Genomic DNA, 18,104 nt, shown 5'->3' with positions numbered 1-18,104 from the left:
TCCGATGACAGCCCTTCAAGACTCTTCCAGTTGTCCAGGGTCTTCGATGACCAGTCTTCTAGAGCCTTCATTGACCAGTCTTCTAGAGCCTTCATTGACCAGTCTTCTAGAGCCTTCATTGACCGCGGCACTTCAGAGACTTTGCCTTTGTTGTCGGTCCGGCCCACTCCTGCCACCCATGTTTTGTCGGTAGTCCGGCCCACTCCTGCCACCCATGTTTTGTCGGTAGTCCGGCCCACTCCTGCCACCCATGTTTTGTCGGTAGTCCGGCCCCACTCCTGCCACCCATGTTTTGTCGGTCCGGCCCACTCCTGCCACCCATGTTTTGTCGGTAGTCCGGCCCACTCCTGCTCCAGTTACCCCTGTTCCTTATCCTCTTGCCTAGATTCCTGTGACTGTTCAAGTTACCTTGTCGGCAGACCCGTCTACTCCCGTTCCAGTTACCTTGTCGGCAGACACTGGCACAGCTGACCCGTCGCCTGTCTTCAGCCCAGCCGACCCATCACCTGCCTGGCCCACAGAGGGGTTTAGCCTTCGCCGCCGCCGGCCTTCATAGGGGATTTGCCTTTGTTGCTGGCCTGCTGTAAGTCCTCGACGACCTGCTTGGTCTCCAGAGGGTCTTCAACTTCGCCATCCTGTTCGGCCGCCAGAAGGGTTCTGCCTTCGCCGCCGGTCGCCTGAAAGGTTCTGCCTTCGCTGCCGGCCGCCAGAGGGGTCCCATCTGCGCCTCGCCTCTGTTCCCTGTCCCAAGTGGCCTCTGTTTCCCCAGGCCTCTTTTCCCACTAGTACCCTGTGCCCTAGTGCCTAGCAGCTCTGTTCCCAGTTTCCTGGGTCTCGCATGACTCTTGTGCCTGCCCTCGCCCTCCGGGGTTGATTTGTTTTGTTCCTCCGATCGCTTTTTCAATGATATTACTTGAAAATGGAAGGTTTGATATCGGCCTATAGTGGCTCATTAGTGACGTGTCTAGAGTGGCTTGATGACTTCAGTTTACAGGGCCTGTGGGAAGTACCTGAAAGAAGAGATGTGTTTCTGATCTGTAGAAGATCAGAAGCCAAACAATTCGAAACATTTTTGAAAACGCCCGTTGGTAGAATATCAAGGCAATAGGAGGAGGTTTTCAGACCTTGTATAATGTCCTCTAGGTTTTTATGGTTGATCGTATGAAATTGTGTCATATTGGAACACACATCTTATACTTGATATGGAGGCACTGACTGTCTAATTTTCTGAATTTTGTCTTTGAAGAAGGAGGCAAATTCATTGCAGGCCTTGGTAGATAAAAGTTCAGATGCTGCTGGTACTGTAGGGTTTGTTATATCGACAGTAGCAAACAAAGCACGTGAATTATTATCGTTTCTGGTAAGAATGTCAGAAGGACCACCTTGCATTCCTCAGGTCCAAATTATAAATGCAAAGTTTCTCTTTATAGGTGTTATAATAGACCTGGAGATTAGTTTTTCGCCACCTGCGTTCAGCTTTTCGACACTCCCTTTTTTCTGTTCTTACCACTATGACATTTCTCCATGGAAATAATTTCTTACCAGAGACAGCTTTGACCTTAGTGGGAGCAATGGCATCAATAACATCTGTAATTTTACAATTGAAATTATCTACAAGCTCAGTGACTGAGACCCCAGAGAGGACGGGTGTGGATGAGAAAAGCTGAATGAATGTATCACTAGTGTTTTCAGTGATATACCGTTTTCTGATTACCTTTTTGTTTGGACACTTTTGTGCACAGAGATAGTGCCGTTAAAGAGAAAACAGGAATGATCAGAGATAGCAACATCAGTCAAGGCAGATTTAGCCAGCTCTGTTCAGGTGGGGACCATTTTCTAGATCTAGTGTTATAGCTACTGGAGTAATATGTCCGTAAACTGAATATGTACTGCAGTAATTTACCCAGTAACGACTTTGCAATAACAATAAGATCTTTCCCCTTAAAAACAGTCAAGTCCATTGAACCACTACATATAAGTTGCACTGATGTGTATGGAAGCTTGCACCAGTTAAAAACAATGTTCTGTCAGTTGACTTTTCAATAATCAACTATTCATTGCAGCTTTACAATGTAAAGCCATAGCGCCACAGCAAACATGGAAGCTATTTGACTCCTCTGCTTATGCTGCAGAGTGATAAGAACGATTTAACATAAAGCTAGAACAGACTGCATCCACCCTGCTCAGGTGTCCCTAAGCAAAACACTGAATCCCTGCAGGGCCGCTGTTCTGCGTAAAGCACCTTTTGACCTCCCTGTGGTGCCGGTCAAGGTGTTTTTACTTCGAAGCCTAACTGAAACTCCCCTTCAGTTCTTTAAAAACTGTATGTGTGGATGTGTAGTTCTGTGCAGTTTGATTGGGTAAATCTGTATGTAATGTATGTGTGTGCTGGAGATTGTTGTGTTACATAAAGCCATAAGCAGCTTTTAATCTATCACCGTGCAGGTCCACTCATGCTTCGGCTGCAGCGGGAGATAAGTTGGTTTCTGTGTCTCCTGCAGCTTTTAATCAGTTTCCTTTTAATCCATAAATGTTAACTTGGGAAGCAAGAGCTACATTTAAGGGGGGGGAAAACAATTGCTGTTTGTGCTGCAATTTTAAGTATTGAAAAAGTAACTCTAGTCAACAGAGGCACAGTGTTCTGCAGTACAATGCCACAAAGAAGAGAAAAAAAACAAAAAAAAAACGTAATTATCACTGTAACAGCTAACTATGTTTAGTTAGACAAATTGACAAACTGTCATTGAAAAATCTAGTTTTAATCTTTTTATTATTTCGGATTTGTGCTTGATTAAGTTAGCACAAACTAATACTATACAAAATGCACAGAAAGTGGAAGAAACTAGGGGCCTGCAGCTAATTTTCTGTCCTGGCTGGGGCCCCCTGGAGAGGGTTAATCCGGCCCAGTCTTGATTTCATTTTAGTGAACAGAGGCTGAAATAAATTAATGTAGAAAGAGAGGGCATGGATATATGCATGTGATTTTGTTCACTGATCTGAAAATAATACACATGTTTTACTAGTTGGAGATTGTGTAATACAGTAAGTATTATGACACAAATGGCCATTATTCTGTAAAATTCATTCCTTATTTAACAAAATGATGTTTTGTTTTGTCTGTTTTGCCCGTGGTCGTCATTAACAGTACTTTTCATGCAGCACTACCCTTCCCAAAACCCAATAAGTCAGTTTGGATTTCTGATATATGGAGTTTGTTAATGGAGGGGTAACCACTTCATTACACCATTAGGGGCTGTGAGACCCCCGACCAGTGAGGAAGTAAAGCCAATGTCAACAAAACGCAAGGGTTTAAAAATAAATCAATGGTGGAGAAAATAATTTACCTATGTACAAGCAGTTTTGGGGAGTAGTGAACTACATTTAATTAAACTAGTAGTATAACTACATTTTGCGGTAGCTTTCTGGTAGTTTAACTGCATTCATATTTGCATATGGATTCAAGTAGTTAAATTACTTTTCTGCCATTTCTTGTGTATTTAACTACTGAATCTACGGACAATTTTAGGCCTTAAAGCTATAGTGCGTAGTTTGTCTCCTTCATGAGGAATTATAAGTAATGACAATGAAATTGTTGGCGCATCAACATGATACAAGCCTTCCGTGATCGCGCACCACCCCCACCCCTCCTCCACGCAGTTGCTAGTAGTAGCCAAGGAGGACAGAGAGGATTAAAAAAACATGATGGACTCTTCAGAAGAGTTATCTTAGCTCGATTTTCTGCGCGCAAAAGTCGCCGGATGACACAATTTTCTGAACATAGCCATACTGAGAAATAGTTTTGTGGAGCTGATAGTCTTAATTAGCTTTGTATCAACTCATATGGCAATCGCTTAAATGTAACAGACGTTATAAAAAGGTTACGCACTAAAGCTTTAGAATTAATGTTTTTTGTTTTGCTTTCATTACCATGGTCTCTCTATTGTAATTGAACCCCCTTTGACTATCCTGACTGCTGTGAAGTCAGAAAGCCACTTTTATTTAGGATTATTATCTTATTATTATATTGCATATCCATCGACTTACTTGCACCTCACTACGTGAGTTTTAAAATAAAAATAAAAAGGTTGAGGTCTCAGGGGTATAAACTGGAATGTCCGTTCACTGAATATATTAGGTGTCAATTAGACTTAGTATTGCTTATTGCTATTTAATAAATGTTTAGAGAAGTTGCTGCATGCTATTTTAGAAGTTACCTAGTTTACTGGGTAATCCTGCTTAGTGTAATACCCCCCACCTGGACTCTAGTTTCTGGAAAGCAGTGACTGACCGGCCCTGCTGACTGATGGACATTGTACACAAAACCAAGCCATGACATTCCTTGCACTTTCCATGAATAGTGGGGTATTTGTTTTGTCTTTTTACAAAGTAGATTGTAAAGTTATGCTTTCAAAGTAGCTTCCCCAACACTGAAAATATCATTTTCCTCTTATAGTGAAGTAGAAGAATAAAGTAGCATACAATTGATATGGTTTTGTTTTCTATTTGTATTTAAATGTTCTTGTATTTTAATTTGTTGTATTATATTTTATTGTGAAGCACTTTGCGATTTTTATCTGTGATAGGTGCTATACAAATAAACTTTACTTACTAAAGTAAATTGCAATTACCTAAAACATGTAGTTGAGTTAGTAGGCTACATAGTGACTTTCTGTAACTGAATATTGTTTACGGTATTCACCTTTAAAAATTCAGCCACTCCGCTTGTTTATGTACCACCGCCGCGGCTCCGCCCTTTTATGCAAAATAGTCGTGACGTCGGCGGAAGTCAGTGCTACGTCTCTTCTTCCGACAGATAATCCTTTAAAGGCGTATTTAAAGCCCTGGCTTCAGTTGCAGGAGTAGCGGACAACCTATGCAACAAAAGCTGCAGCAGAGCCGAGAGACTGTCCGACCGCTGAGCGGACAAAAACACGGAGCCAGCGGCTGACACAACCCAGCGAGGTGAGCTCGGTGTCCGTTTAAAACACCGGCGACGAGAGGGGACGGATATTACATTTTGTAGCCGAGGTTGTTGGGTCCGGCAAGCGGAATACTCAGCATCTCAGGTTGCTGCTGCAGAGAGAGGAGGGGGAGGGGGAGGAGAGGGAGGCATTTACAGTAGTTTGTGTAGGCCTGTGTCAAAAACAAAAAGAGAGGAGAGGCTGAGGGTGCAGACAGCCCGGCACAGGTCAGGTTGCATAATTAGGTAGCTCTAATTATAAAGTGTTTAAAATTAGGATTTCTGAATGGTGTTAAAATGTAAAGAAGGTTTAAAAAAAAAACAAGAGGCTCAGAGTAGCAGTTTTGACGTTAGAATGAGCTTCGTTTCCTTCACTGCATCTTTTGTAAGGAGCACTTCTACACTTTACTGACTCACACACCTGACTGTGTGATCACACCGAAAGGTATTTTAGGATTCTTCGCTTGCCGATTAACAATAAAACAAATATGTGGCGTGTCCTGCTTTTTTAATCAACTATTCATCTGTGCTTTTTTTTCCATTACCAGTTTCTGTTGGTACGTTTAAATGGCAACAGTTGTGGGTGTTGGTGCCACCAACCTGCAGATTAGACTTCAATATAAAAAATATTTAGGATAAAAGACATTTAGGGCATAGATTAGTCGATCAATCGAAAGAAAATTAGTGATAATTTTATAAATAATTTATCATTGAAGTAGTTTCAAATGTACCAAAAACCTTGTGGTCTCAATTGTAAATATTTGCTGATTTCTTTTGTGTTTTATGATCGTAATTTGAATATCTTTGGGTTTTAGGCTGTTGGTCAAACAAAACAAGCAATATCAATGTGTCAATGTCACCTTGCACAGTGCTTGGGAAGCAAGCGATTCATTGATTCATCCAGAATATAACTCTGCAGATTGTGATATAAATGTCAGTGTTAAAACAACTACAGAGCTCCTCCACATTTATAAGTCGTGTTTTATTTACCTTACAGGAACCTTTTAATGTACATCCAGTTGATACTATTTATGTACTGTTTCTATAAGATATGTTTGAAGGATTCTACACACATTTCTGTGTTTTAGCGTACAATGTTGTTTAAATATATTTGTGTTGGACAGCTGCAGCTCCATCAAATTACTGGTGCAAAGGCAGATTGATAGGAGAGAGACTTTTTGTAAGTGTGTGTTCTGGTTTATTGGCAGCTCTTGATTTATGTCAATGCGTATGTGCATGAGAGAGTAAGAGCGGATGTTGCTGTGGTATTGGGTGCTGTATTGATCTAATATACAGTATAATCTGACTTACTGTGTGTCTGTGTGCACTGTATTTATATGCTTAACTCGTTGTTTTTGTGTGTGTTCAGGTACGACTGCAGGGCTTAAAATTGCAGTCTGGACCAAAACGTCCACGTCTCAATTAATGAAGCTTTCAAGGCCTTTTGGTAAGTCTCGCATGCACAAACACACGGGAGATAACACCCACTTTTATTTACTCTGCATTTAAAAGTCCTCATTGTGTCTGTTATTTAGCTGTTTTTTGAGTAAATCTGCACAAAAACAAAGGTCCCAAAGAGAGATGTAAATGGCCACCAGATGTTATTCCTCTATTTTCTTTCAAGTCTAATGTGTTTTCTATTCTGCAACCAAAACCAGCACGAGGAGAACAATATGAAATAGATATGCAGTATGTGTTGATCTGGTTCGGATCGACCTGAAAGGATTTGCACACACTAAAGGCCATATTATGCTTCTGCGTCGAATCGACGGCGTACCCCCGCAGACCCCTCTGTGTCTACGCCGGCCCCTACGCTGTAGCCTGACGTACACCTCTCGAAAAATTTAACTACACATCGCAGCGACGATGTTCCCTGGTTCTCTTTCTCCATAAACAACATGAAATCAAGGAGAGGGTTAACTTTTCCTGCTACATATTCCCCACCGTGGTCAGAAGGAACAGGGGAGACACTTTTTCTCTCACTATGACTCTAGAGTCCCTACTCGTTCTGAAGCTAATTGCCGTCACACTCTCACTTCTCCCTCGCTCTAACACACTCCCCCCACACACACACACACGCCGGCTCGACGCACACACCAGCGCATAAACAGTATAAACATCAGGCCACTTACATAGGCTATGGCGAAACATCTGCAGAACCATAAAAAGACCTAAATACATTCATACCGTTCACACCTCTTTCTGTCTCTTTGTGTCAGCTGCCTCTTGCTTCGACATGTTGCAATGCAGTCTTAGTTTTAGGTTGCATGCTTGAGACCGGCTGGTTCAGCTGAAGTGAAAGCAATTGACTTCCTCTTGAATAAGTTTGACTATCAACTGGTGCTGAGTCAGCATTAGGTTATTACCCACCAAAATGCAGCCAGACACAACTGGTCACGAGCAGACAGTCACATGAAAACACACAGTCATGAACTTAAACATACATTTGCACAGATCTTGTGCAAGCAGAGCACACACCGCCATATACATACATTCACAGGGAAAGGCTTTTTTTTTTATTTTTATTTTTTTATTTTTTTAAAAGGACTCCGCCAACATGGGGCGAACACTCTTACTAGGTGAGCTAGAAACCGCCCCACAGGGAAAGGCTTTTGATCATTTACCCACCTAAATATTTACATACATATTTTGATACTTTGCATGCAGAACTGGATCATATTTCCATAAACATGTAAATGATGTCTTAGTTTGCTTCCTTATATTCCAACTTATAAGGATCATAACTACATGTTCTCTACATGTAACTGCACACACTATTCTAACAGAGATACCTACCAGTCTCATCCATCCAACAAAATGCACACAAACGCACAAGTGAAATACAACTGAAATATAAACAATTTTGTGTGGGACTTTTACTTTAAAAATGGTTGTTTTAGAGGTTGAATTGTGGCTTAAACACACAAAATGCACTACAATATCCAAATTGACTTTGGCATTTTGTAAGACTGCTGTTGAATACTGTGCTATCAGCCTACACCAGTATGTTCACTGCGACTCCAGAACTGTTTGTTTAATGGTTTCCATACCACACGATGAAGCTTGAGTGTCTCAATGGGAGCTGATGCAACTTGCAGGTTCCTAAAAACAAGAAGGTATCCTGCTCTAAAGAGATTTAAAGATGCTTATCATGCAACCTCCACGTCCCTGGTTTTAGTCCTCACTCACTCACTCACTACGGTCTGATGAAGGCCACAATGCAAAACAAAATCTCAAAAATAAACAACTATTAAAAGAAATAAGCTCTTGCACATATTTGATTGGCTAATACTACTAAATCGTTTTGGCAGACGTTGAAGTGAGGTGAAACATACCTCTTCTTTTTGTTTCAAAACCCACCATTTTGCCAAAATCTGATTTAGGTAATACTGCTTCCCAACAATGTCTTACTTTTGCGCTCTCTCACCTTCTTTGCCTTTCTCTGTCCATCTCACACACACGCACACGCGTGCACACACACAGCTGCTCTGGTTTTGTATCCTGTCTGTAGATAACCCACTTCCTACTGGTGTGAAGTTTTTATACACAAACCTGAAAAGAGTGAGTATGTTTTCCCACCTCCTGATCAGAGAGCAAGACTGTGTGTGTGTGTGTGTGTGTTTTGTCTCACTTACATCAATGCCAACAATAGCCCCCCTTATCGCTACCAGATCACTCACTCACTCACTCACTCACTCACTCACTCACATGCTCTCTGTAGCCAGAGAGTCAATAAAACAAAAAATCTTCTAAGAATAGAGACTTAAGACTGATTTATACTTCTGCGTAAAATCTACGCCGTTGCTACGTACGTAGGTACGTGAAGACACAAACCTACGCCGGACTCTACGCTGTAGCCTGACGTGCACCTCCCGAAAAATTTAACTACACGTCGCAGCGATGCACGTCACTCGGCCGTGGCTTGGAAGTGTTGCATTTCCCCCGACTCATTTCCTGGTTCTCCTTCTCCATAAACAACATGAAATCAAGGAGAGGGTTAACTTTTCCTGCTACAGATTTCCCACCATGGTCAGAAAGCACAGGGGAGACACTTTGTTTCTCTCACTATGACTCTAGAGTCGGTACTCGCTCCAAAGCTAATCGCCATCACTCTCTCACTTCTCCCTCGCTCTACCACACACACACACACCGGCTCGACGCACACACCAGCGCACAAGTATCAACATCAGGCAACTTACGTAGGCTACGGCGAAAGCTCTGCGTGGAGCCTCCACAGAACCATAAAACAGCCTTTAGTTAGCTTGCTCTCCTGTCAGCTCTCCTCCACTCTGTATTGGGGTTCTCTTCTTCTTTTTTTTTTTTTTTTTGACTATACCTTTTTTTCTCCCGTCTTTCTTATTGGTATCTTGTTTCCATTTCTGGCTTGAGCTCCAGTGTCACACCCAGAAGCCTTTTCAATTCTGTAGTTTGTTCCAGGTGGTTTAAATTCCTCACTTATAGTCACAAGAAAGACATGTTTGTGCAAAGATGCATTAAACTTTTGAGAAAAAGCAAGCAGATGTATCACCAGTGCATTTCAGAAAGAGTTTACAGTTCATTCTTAACCTTGGGCAGCAGTAATACTATCTCCAACAATGTCCATTAAGTAGTACTTTAGCACCAGCGTTATCACTTGTGAAGAAACAATTCTGTTCACCTCCAAGACTCGAAAAACCAGCACCAACCTTTCAAAAAATAATGCAAGTAGTATTCAGATATTTGGACCAGCAGCCTGATGTCTGTGCAGAGCTCCTAAAATCTTTCCCATTGCAGTTTGAAACTACAAAAATGCACCAAAAGTTATGGTAAAGGTCAGATGAGCTCAGATAGCGTAAACAAATTTGGTCTCACCACCACACTTTGGAGCTATTTGGCCTCTGCCGACTGTAGTTCATTTTAATACTGCATCATTGAGCTGTTGTGAAACATATGCACTTTGAGCCAACTTTTCAGTCATTTAAAGTTTTCTCTCTCCCAAGAGTTTTAAAGTAATTTTATCCTGTAGTAGAAATGTCAGTCTTAAATCAAATAATGAAACTTCTCTCCATCTTTTGGGGTTTTCTCCAATCACTGTTCTCATCTTCACTGACTCATCCTGTCCCAGGAAAAACTGATGTCCTGTTTTCCAATTAAGTTACCAGAGAGCTGACTGGATGCCAGAGACAACTGGCAGCGAATCAGATTTGCTTTGTGTGGAGCGCTTTTGGTTGACTTTAAGTCTTCACCACACCCACACTCTTATGTCTCTCTTTTATTTGCTGTGTCGCTGTGTTAACTGTTGGTGTTTGGTATGCATTACATATCCGACATGACAGGTTGATGAGTTTTAGCGTTTTGTTAATGTTTTGATGTGGTCGTCTCAAAGGCGGTGTATGAAGCATTTGACATTTTGACTGTATGTCTTGGAATGCTTCGGGGAAAAAAAAGCCCAAACTAATCTTTTTAAAAACTGGTCTGCAGCCAGAAGCACTTCCTAGTCTTTAGTAATTGGATTACACTTCATATGTAAGACCTTTTTGTAATTCTGTGTGCCTTAATTGGCCAGGTGAACGCTTTTATTAAGATCTATTTATTTGAGCCGTGTAGAAAATGTTTCAGAAATGTTATTTGGTGGAGAGTAAGCAGATTTGATCAGGCCAACTAATATGGAAAAAATGACCATTTAAAAACTGACTATTTCAACTAATTATTTTCTTACTCGATTACTATACAGACAAATGGGTAGTAAGGTATCACAGAAGTAACTATACCCTGTAACACTATATACAAACTGCTACTTTATTCTACAACTCAGTGTCGCATATCAGTTAAAGAAGCATTATTTGACTACATACTGGAACAGCGATGTTGGTGTGTCATTTGTCTAACGAGGTACTGTGAAACGTGTTTCTCTTTAACACTCTGTCTTATGTTATAAAACATAAGACAGAGATGTGTGTGTGTGTGTGTGTGGAATATTACATTGTGGGCTGGGCTACATCTTGGTCTTGTGAAATCTTGAACAGGTCTGTACAGGCAAGAATATGTTTTTGGCTTTTTGTCAAACAAGCTGGTTGTGTGAAACAATGATGTTGGTTACATCATGAAAATGTCTGTATTTATTGATCCATTAGTGTTAAGCTGCTTTAAATCGGTTCATGTGTTGAGTGGAGGGGTTTTTATGTTTTGAGGTTTGAACTGACTAGGGTTATATTTCTTTTTTCTGCTTGTTTTTTTCTTTTCAGCCATCAGTGTGGCTGAAAAGAAAAAGAAAAAATACCCACAAAGGGTGAGATAAATCAAGTAGACCTACTATATATCCTCATTGCACATTCTTTTTTTTCTATCTACTGTTTGGCTTGCTGATAGGTTGTGGATTAACGCTTTAGGTAGCTGTAAGGCGAGAGAATACACACACACACACACACACACACACATATATATATACACAGTCCCTCTAAAAGTGGGCAGGCCCCCTGGGTCAGAGAGACAGGAAGCAGGTGGGCGGTGCAGTAATGTGATGTTGGGTAGGGGGTACTGTTGTCAGAGGGGGCACAAATGAGCTTTGAATTACAGTCCTGTGTATGTATTTGTGTGGTTATGTGGTGAGGGTGACACACAGCCAGTAACATGACTCTGGTGTAGAAAATGGCCAAGGCTGTTGTCAGCAGCATGTCAAAACCTCACTGTACCCAGCTTCAAACTGCAGGAGTTAACACAGCGTTTTTACATTAGGTCTCTCTGATCACTATCTGTTAGCATGCTAGTTGTGAGGGGAAAGAAAAAGCTTCTGGGTCAGCAGATTGAAAAATGATACTAAATGTATGAGAGGCACTAGAAACTACATTGACATCAAGTGTCTAGACAGGATCTGCAGGCTGTGGATTAAAATAACAATGTGTATGTGTTGTGCGTTTGTCCTCCACAGACAGGACAGCCTGCTGTCTCGAACAAATAATAATTTTTATAAAGCTCTGGTCACCTTCAACCTGTCTTGACAGGGGCTTTATGCTACTTTAGCACAGAGATGCTAGCTAACTGTGTTGTGCTAACTGCTCTGGGTGTGAACCAACTGACTGCAGTGTGTATTTGGGCCACTCAGACTGCTAACTAGCTAGCCTATTAGCCAGCTGGGCTAAAAATAAACACTAGGATGACTGTGCTATTACTGGCTGCAATGCTAGCCGACACAACACCTAGCAGAGTCCTCTTCTATCTCCTCTCCACTATAATCTTTGCTAATGTTACATTAGCATGGCAGGATATTTGTTGATCACGCTTAGCATAGCACCACAGAAATAGACCTGAGCCACATTTTTGGCCTCTTGACCCATAAGTCTTCAGGTGACATAACAGACACACCACACTGGCCATTTACTACCAGCAACTTTAGTTTTTTCAGGCAATGACCTGTTTTTAAGGGACTTCTAACCAAGACAGTTGTTTGTGGGAAAATCCTGTAGAAACTAAATTCAAACATATGCACAACTACAGTGGCATCCAGACCACCTTTTTATACTTTATATGAAAACTGTATACTTTTATACAGTTTTCAACTTAAAACGGAGAAATTAAATCAGTAAATATGAATCACAATGCTGGTTTTGACAATGATGAGGAAATTTCACAATAAGATGCATAAAATGGGTCCCTGTCCTTTTTTTGCAATAGTTGAAAAACCTGCCATTATTCTAACTTGGGAGAATGTATCCATTATTCCAAGATGTGGAATATGAGTAAGGGATTGGTCATTGATGCTAGTGCACGTTGATACACATGTGCCCCCCCCCCCCGTACTCTCTGCACTGCAGCAGCACTGCACCATAATGCACACATCCAGTCTGTTTGGCTCTCTCTTCCCCCCCCTCTCTCTCTCTGTAGTACTTATCCCTGCCATCTGCCTTTCAAAGCTGGGAATATGGTTATTTTTCATGGAATATTATTGTGTGTGGGGACTGAAAGATTGATTGGACTTAAAGTAGCTATATCTTACTTAAATGAAAATGTAATTTCTTATCTGATGATCATAAATGACGTGTAACAGCAAACAAGACTAACAGTGGAAAAAAACGCAATTTTGATATAGTTTTTATTAATGCCTTTGCCCGGGTCTGATTTTTCCCTCAAAGTCAAAAAATAATTTACGGCATTTACGACTCTACAGTATCATATTCCAACGGGTTGCACATTTCGGTGTAACACTGGAAAAGCCTGTGTTAATGTATCCAGCCAGGTAAAAGGTAGCAGGCGTTGGACCTCAGATATGTAATATATATCTGTTTAATTCATAAAATAACTTTACAATGCGCAATGTGGTTGTACATCAGTAGCCTAAATTGAATTGTGTCCCCCATCCATTTAGCACCCGGTTTTATTTCTTTTCAGTCCGTGTTTGTGTTGGCTATTTTCCTTTTCCCTTGTCCCCCTGTACTTGTTAATTGTCCTTGGTATTCATGAAATGCGCTATATTAATTTATTATTACGTTCGTTGCTACAACAAGCTCTTACACACTGAGACACAGTGACAATGATACCTGCAACGATGCATCTGTAACATATGTAAATGAATGATTTTCTCTCTGAGCAAAACATTCATCATAACTGTATGACCCCCCCCAATAAAGCTAACTCAGTAATATAGCTTCGTAAAGAAAAGACCTTTACAACCGCAGGTGTGGTAAAAACACTACCACTTTTGTCCAAAGTGGCTGCTAGAATCAACACAAACCGAAAGTTGCATATAGCCACTTTAAGCCAACTTTTATGTCTGTACATAGTAGTCAAATGTTTACCTTGTTCTGCTTTGTTGTCCTTGTTTTAAGCCTCATGTCTATTTCTGTATGTAGTGTGAGAGCAACAAAAAGCAGGAGGAATTTTACTCCGGCTTTTTGTTGCTCTCACACTACATACAGAAATAGACATTGACCATTAAATACATTTTTATGTATTTGTGAAAAATACACACACACACACACATGTGCAGAGTGTGTGACTACCATCCTGAATGACTCATCAAAATAAATGTTTCTGTTAATTGACTGATTGATTAATTGACCAATCTGCTGCCTTGTTTAGGCAAATAAAACTACTTTGCATAATTGTTGACAGAACTCACAACTCAAGGTCCACTTACTGGCTTGTTCTGCCGTTTACTCGTCCCTCCCAATGCTCCACCACATTGCCCAAAGAAATAATTCTTGGCTTTAGATAACTAACTAGATATCAGCAGTTAGAAAACCTCACTCCCAGCAGCTACATCCATGTTTTTCTATAGTCTGTAGTGTCAGCCTGCTCTTACCGCTTATTTGCAAACTGACACTAAGTCTTATTCAGTACATGATCAGGCTTGCAGCAGACATGAGACATGTCTGTTTTCTCATGTTACATGTAAGGGAGACAGGGAGAGGGCTGACGAAGAAGAAGAAGAAAAAGAAGGGGAAAAAAAGAGAAGGTAGATGAAGTGAGAGAGGCCGAGCTTGTCCTGATTTCATGCCGGTGTCGCAGGTAATCTGGTCTGTGGCACAAGAATAAACACTCTCTAAAATAGACCTAGCTTACGTGTGTTTAGTGTGTGTTCACAGAGTCGGAAAACGTGTGTGTGGATCTGTGAGACACAGGATGCGACAGTCTTAATTTGTCCCTGACCGCGGGCTTTACAAGCATCTCCTTTACCTCCCTCTTGCTCTTTTTTCCTCTCGTCTTCTGTATGAGTCTCTTTTTCATTCTGTCTGACCATCTGATGATAAAAAATCAAGTTTGTTTGGCAAATAATTAACTTTTTTGACTGTTTTCCAGCTCCTTCCAGCTCCTTCTTAGCCTATCTCCATCCTGCTTCCTCTTCGTCTTTCTTTATCCTTCCCTTGCTTTTCCCTCCTTTTCCTCTGCTTCAACCCAATTCTCTTCATCTCCCCTCACCTTATCTTCCTTCTCTCCCTCTCTGCTCTCACGTGATACTGTACGTTGTTTATTTTGGATCCCAGAAAAGCTGAGGTGAAATTCTATATAAGCTGAGCTCATGTTACAGACACATGCACAAAGTGTGTGTGTGTGTGTGTGTCTTAACAAATGTTTGAAGCTTCCAGTTGACAGTTACTGGAGCTAGAATCCTCGGTGGAATATGTTTGGTTTGGCTTATTGTTTGTCCGAGTTTGTTTTTAAAGACAAAATGCTGCAATTTCCAGCAGCCAACTCTCTGATGTTGAAGCTTCACAGCAGCAAGCAAGAATTTACAAAACCGCTTACAACAAAAAGTCATGTAATCAATTAGTTGATTGACAACTAACACTACCCGTTCCAGCATCAATTAAATAATCACGATTTTCTTTGTCTTGTATGCTTTTTAACTGAATGTGTGATCTGGCATTTTACGGACCAAACAAATTTTATTTCCTTCGTAAATTAATGAATCAATAATGAAGATAATCCTTAGTTGTTAACCCTGATTACTATGCAGAAATAATGTAACTTTGACCGTAAAACTAATGGCCTATTAAATGTAGAAAATCCATTTATAACCTTATAACCTTACTGCTACCAACAAATACAAGTTATACAACAGATAATTTGTCATATTTTGTCCTACCTCTGCATGTTTGTTTAACATCACATCAGTGTGCATGCCATTCAACAAGGTGTTACTAATCAAGACCATCATTTCAGAATCTCCACCACTTTTGTATGTTCCCATCATTCTCAATTTAAACATAACTTCTGATCACACTGAAACATCTAGGGGCCGCTGGTTAACCACATCTGAACATTTAGTTGTTGTTGGAAATGTTGCTTTGGCACATCGTGTTCTCTCCCCCCGACAGTGGAGGGAGGTTTGTGGTGAAATATTCATGACCATCTTGAGTGCATCATGAATGTTAATATGGACATGTGAGAGCACTGAAAATGGAGAGGAGAGATGAACCAGAGAAAGTTAGAAATGGACGGAGAGACACATATTTTCAACGTCGGCCCTCTTCCATCTCTGTCCGTCTGTCGGTCTCGTCTTGCCCTTCTTCCTCTGCCTAACTTCACTCCTTCTATCTCTTATTCCTTCCGCCTTTCACCTGTTCAAACCTCCATCCTTCCCTTCATCCTCCCTTGATCTCTTTCCCTCCACCCTCCCTCTCTTGTTTTGTTTTATTTCTCAATCTCCCCTTAAGAAGCTTGATGAGGGTCTTAGCAACTTATAAAGTCTGTGTGTGTGTCGTTCACGTGGCAAGCATTAGTGTGTGTTGGGTATGACGAAACATGCCGTCTCCGCGGGTTATAATCCAGTGGCCTGCTGGACAAAAACACTTGGGAATTTAACTCTGTGGGAAATCGTACCAAACATATGCAGTCTGTTTTTCTCTCTTTATTAGGCGTGATATTAACTGAAGGCCTTCATGCCTTTTTCTTTTCTTTCTCTTTTTTTTTTTCTGTCAACATAGCTCTCATTTCTTCTCACCAAACACCACAACACAAGCCCTCTGTTTGAAACAGTAGCTCAATTTGAAAACGTTTCAGCACATAAAACGCATGCTTTTATCCTCCCCGTCCAGTTTGAATGACTGTCTGTCTGAATCATGTGCTCAAACCAATTGCACTGTTTAAAAATGGGCTCTTTTCATAGGAGAATGTGTGTCTGTTGTGGTATCAGCATGTTGGTACTCTCAAACAACTCACACTTACAGAATCAAACACGTGAGTTGGTTTTGCCGAGATAACACAAAAACACCTTTTCTCTCTTGCCCTGACTGTGTCTGGTCACAGAGATAGTTTTGGTTTTATTTGTCTAGGTTTTGAGTTATTGGTCTCTAACATTTCTGCCTCCAGGCCAATACAAGAAAGATGACTGGAACTTTGTTTGTGGATAAGTTTTAATTTTTCTAAGTTTCAATGAAAACTACTCACAGCATATCCAGGACATTGTTTCTGTAAAAGAAAAGTTGCTGTTGAGTTTTAGAAAGTATTTTACAGTACATAACATAAATCCACTAACCACTATAGTATTGAGTGGAGGCAGACAGGACGAAAACTCTGCACGAAGAGATATCACAAGAGGCAAGTAAGAATTACGCCAAAAAATTACTTTCTACAGATGCAACAAAAATACTGCTGGTGTCATTGCGTACCATGAGGATGGAAATGAGAAATTAGTCTGTACTTTTATAGGCAGAGTTCAGCAATCAATTCGTTGTTTGTTTATATGCAGCAAAGCTCCCATGCACTGGTCATTGCATGTTTGAAAGTTAAATTGCTGTCACTAAGTCTAATGTTGTTGTTTTGTTTTTTTCTCCCCCTCTCTTCTCATCCACCTTACCTAACCACGTCTCTCCTCCTGACCAATGGGACGCCTGCGTTATGGCTCTGTGCTTCTCCACCTGCTGGTTATCATCCTGTTGCGTGTTTTCCTCCAGATTGATCAGCCAATCGATGGGGATTTTCAGAGGAGCTCCGCCCACCTTCGCTGCCTGCCCTCCTCCTCCTCCCCATTCCCCCCACGAACTCTTCTTTGCCCCCACCCACTCCGTCATCCAGACCTCCATCCAGCCCTCAATCCAGCCCCCTATACACAAAATGACTCTGAAACTTACTGAATGGTCTTCTATATGGATTTTTACAGCTCGTAATAGACAGTAAGAAAAAGAGGGAGAAACCTCAATGACAAAAAAGCCATAAACCCCCCACACACACACACACACACACACACACACACACACACACACACACATATATATACACTCTTACACATACAGTACACACACCTGACACACACAGAAAGAAGCACTTTTTCTTGGAATGTACCGCACAGTCTTCCTGTGAAAACTCGACTGCTTCCTTAATTTCTCTGGATTTTCTACAAGCCTTTGGAAAGCTGATTTTCTTTTTTAACTCTGGGACAAAACAAAAAGCCGAAAGGGGGATCAACACATATTGAATTGTTAGCTGCAGTGTTTTGGGAGGACAACTTGTTCAGAGGGACAACTGATTGCTGAGTTTTTGGTTTTGTTTTCTTTGCATTAACATGCCAGATCATAAATAATAGATTTGTTTTTCCTTCGTTTATTTATTGACACTATCCGTCACAGGTTTTTTATTCTAGTGGTATTAGCACTGCATACATTTTAAAGTAGATTATACTACTATATCATCAGCCAGTTAGTACCACAGGCTGCAATTTGTTGCTTGT

General features: G+C 40.9%; 1 long non-coding RNA gene across 1 annotated transcript; it reads left to right on the top strand.

Annotated features, from left to right (window-relative positions):
- Nucleotides 1–4,814: 4,814 nt before the first annotated feature.
- On the top strand, nt 4,815–17,966 carry LOC144529425 (uncharacterized). Its single transcript, XR_013502989.1, has 3 exons — nt 4,815–4,962; nt 6,330–6,407; nt 17,332–17,966. It is a non-coding gene; the product is annotated as an uncharacterized LOC144529425 (long non-coding RNA).
- The last annotated feature ends 138 nt before the right edge of the window (nt 17,967–18,104 follow it).

Source organism: Sander vitreus, chromosome 14, assembly GCF_031162955.1.
Source record: "Sander vitreus isolate 19-12246 chromosome 14, sanVit1, whole genome shotgun sequence".
Classification (NCBI taxonomy): Eukaryota; Metazoa; Chordata; class Actinopteri; order Perciformes; family Percidae; genus Sander; species Sander vitreus.
The sequence above is the reverse complement of the archived record's forward strand: the minus strand, read 5'-3'. Positions and strand labels throughout refer to the sequence as shown.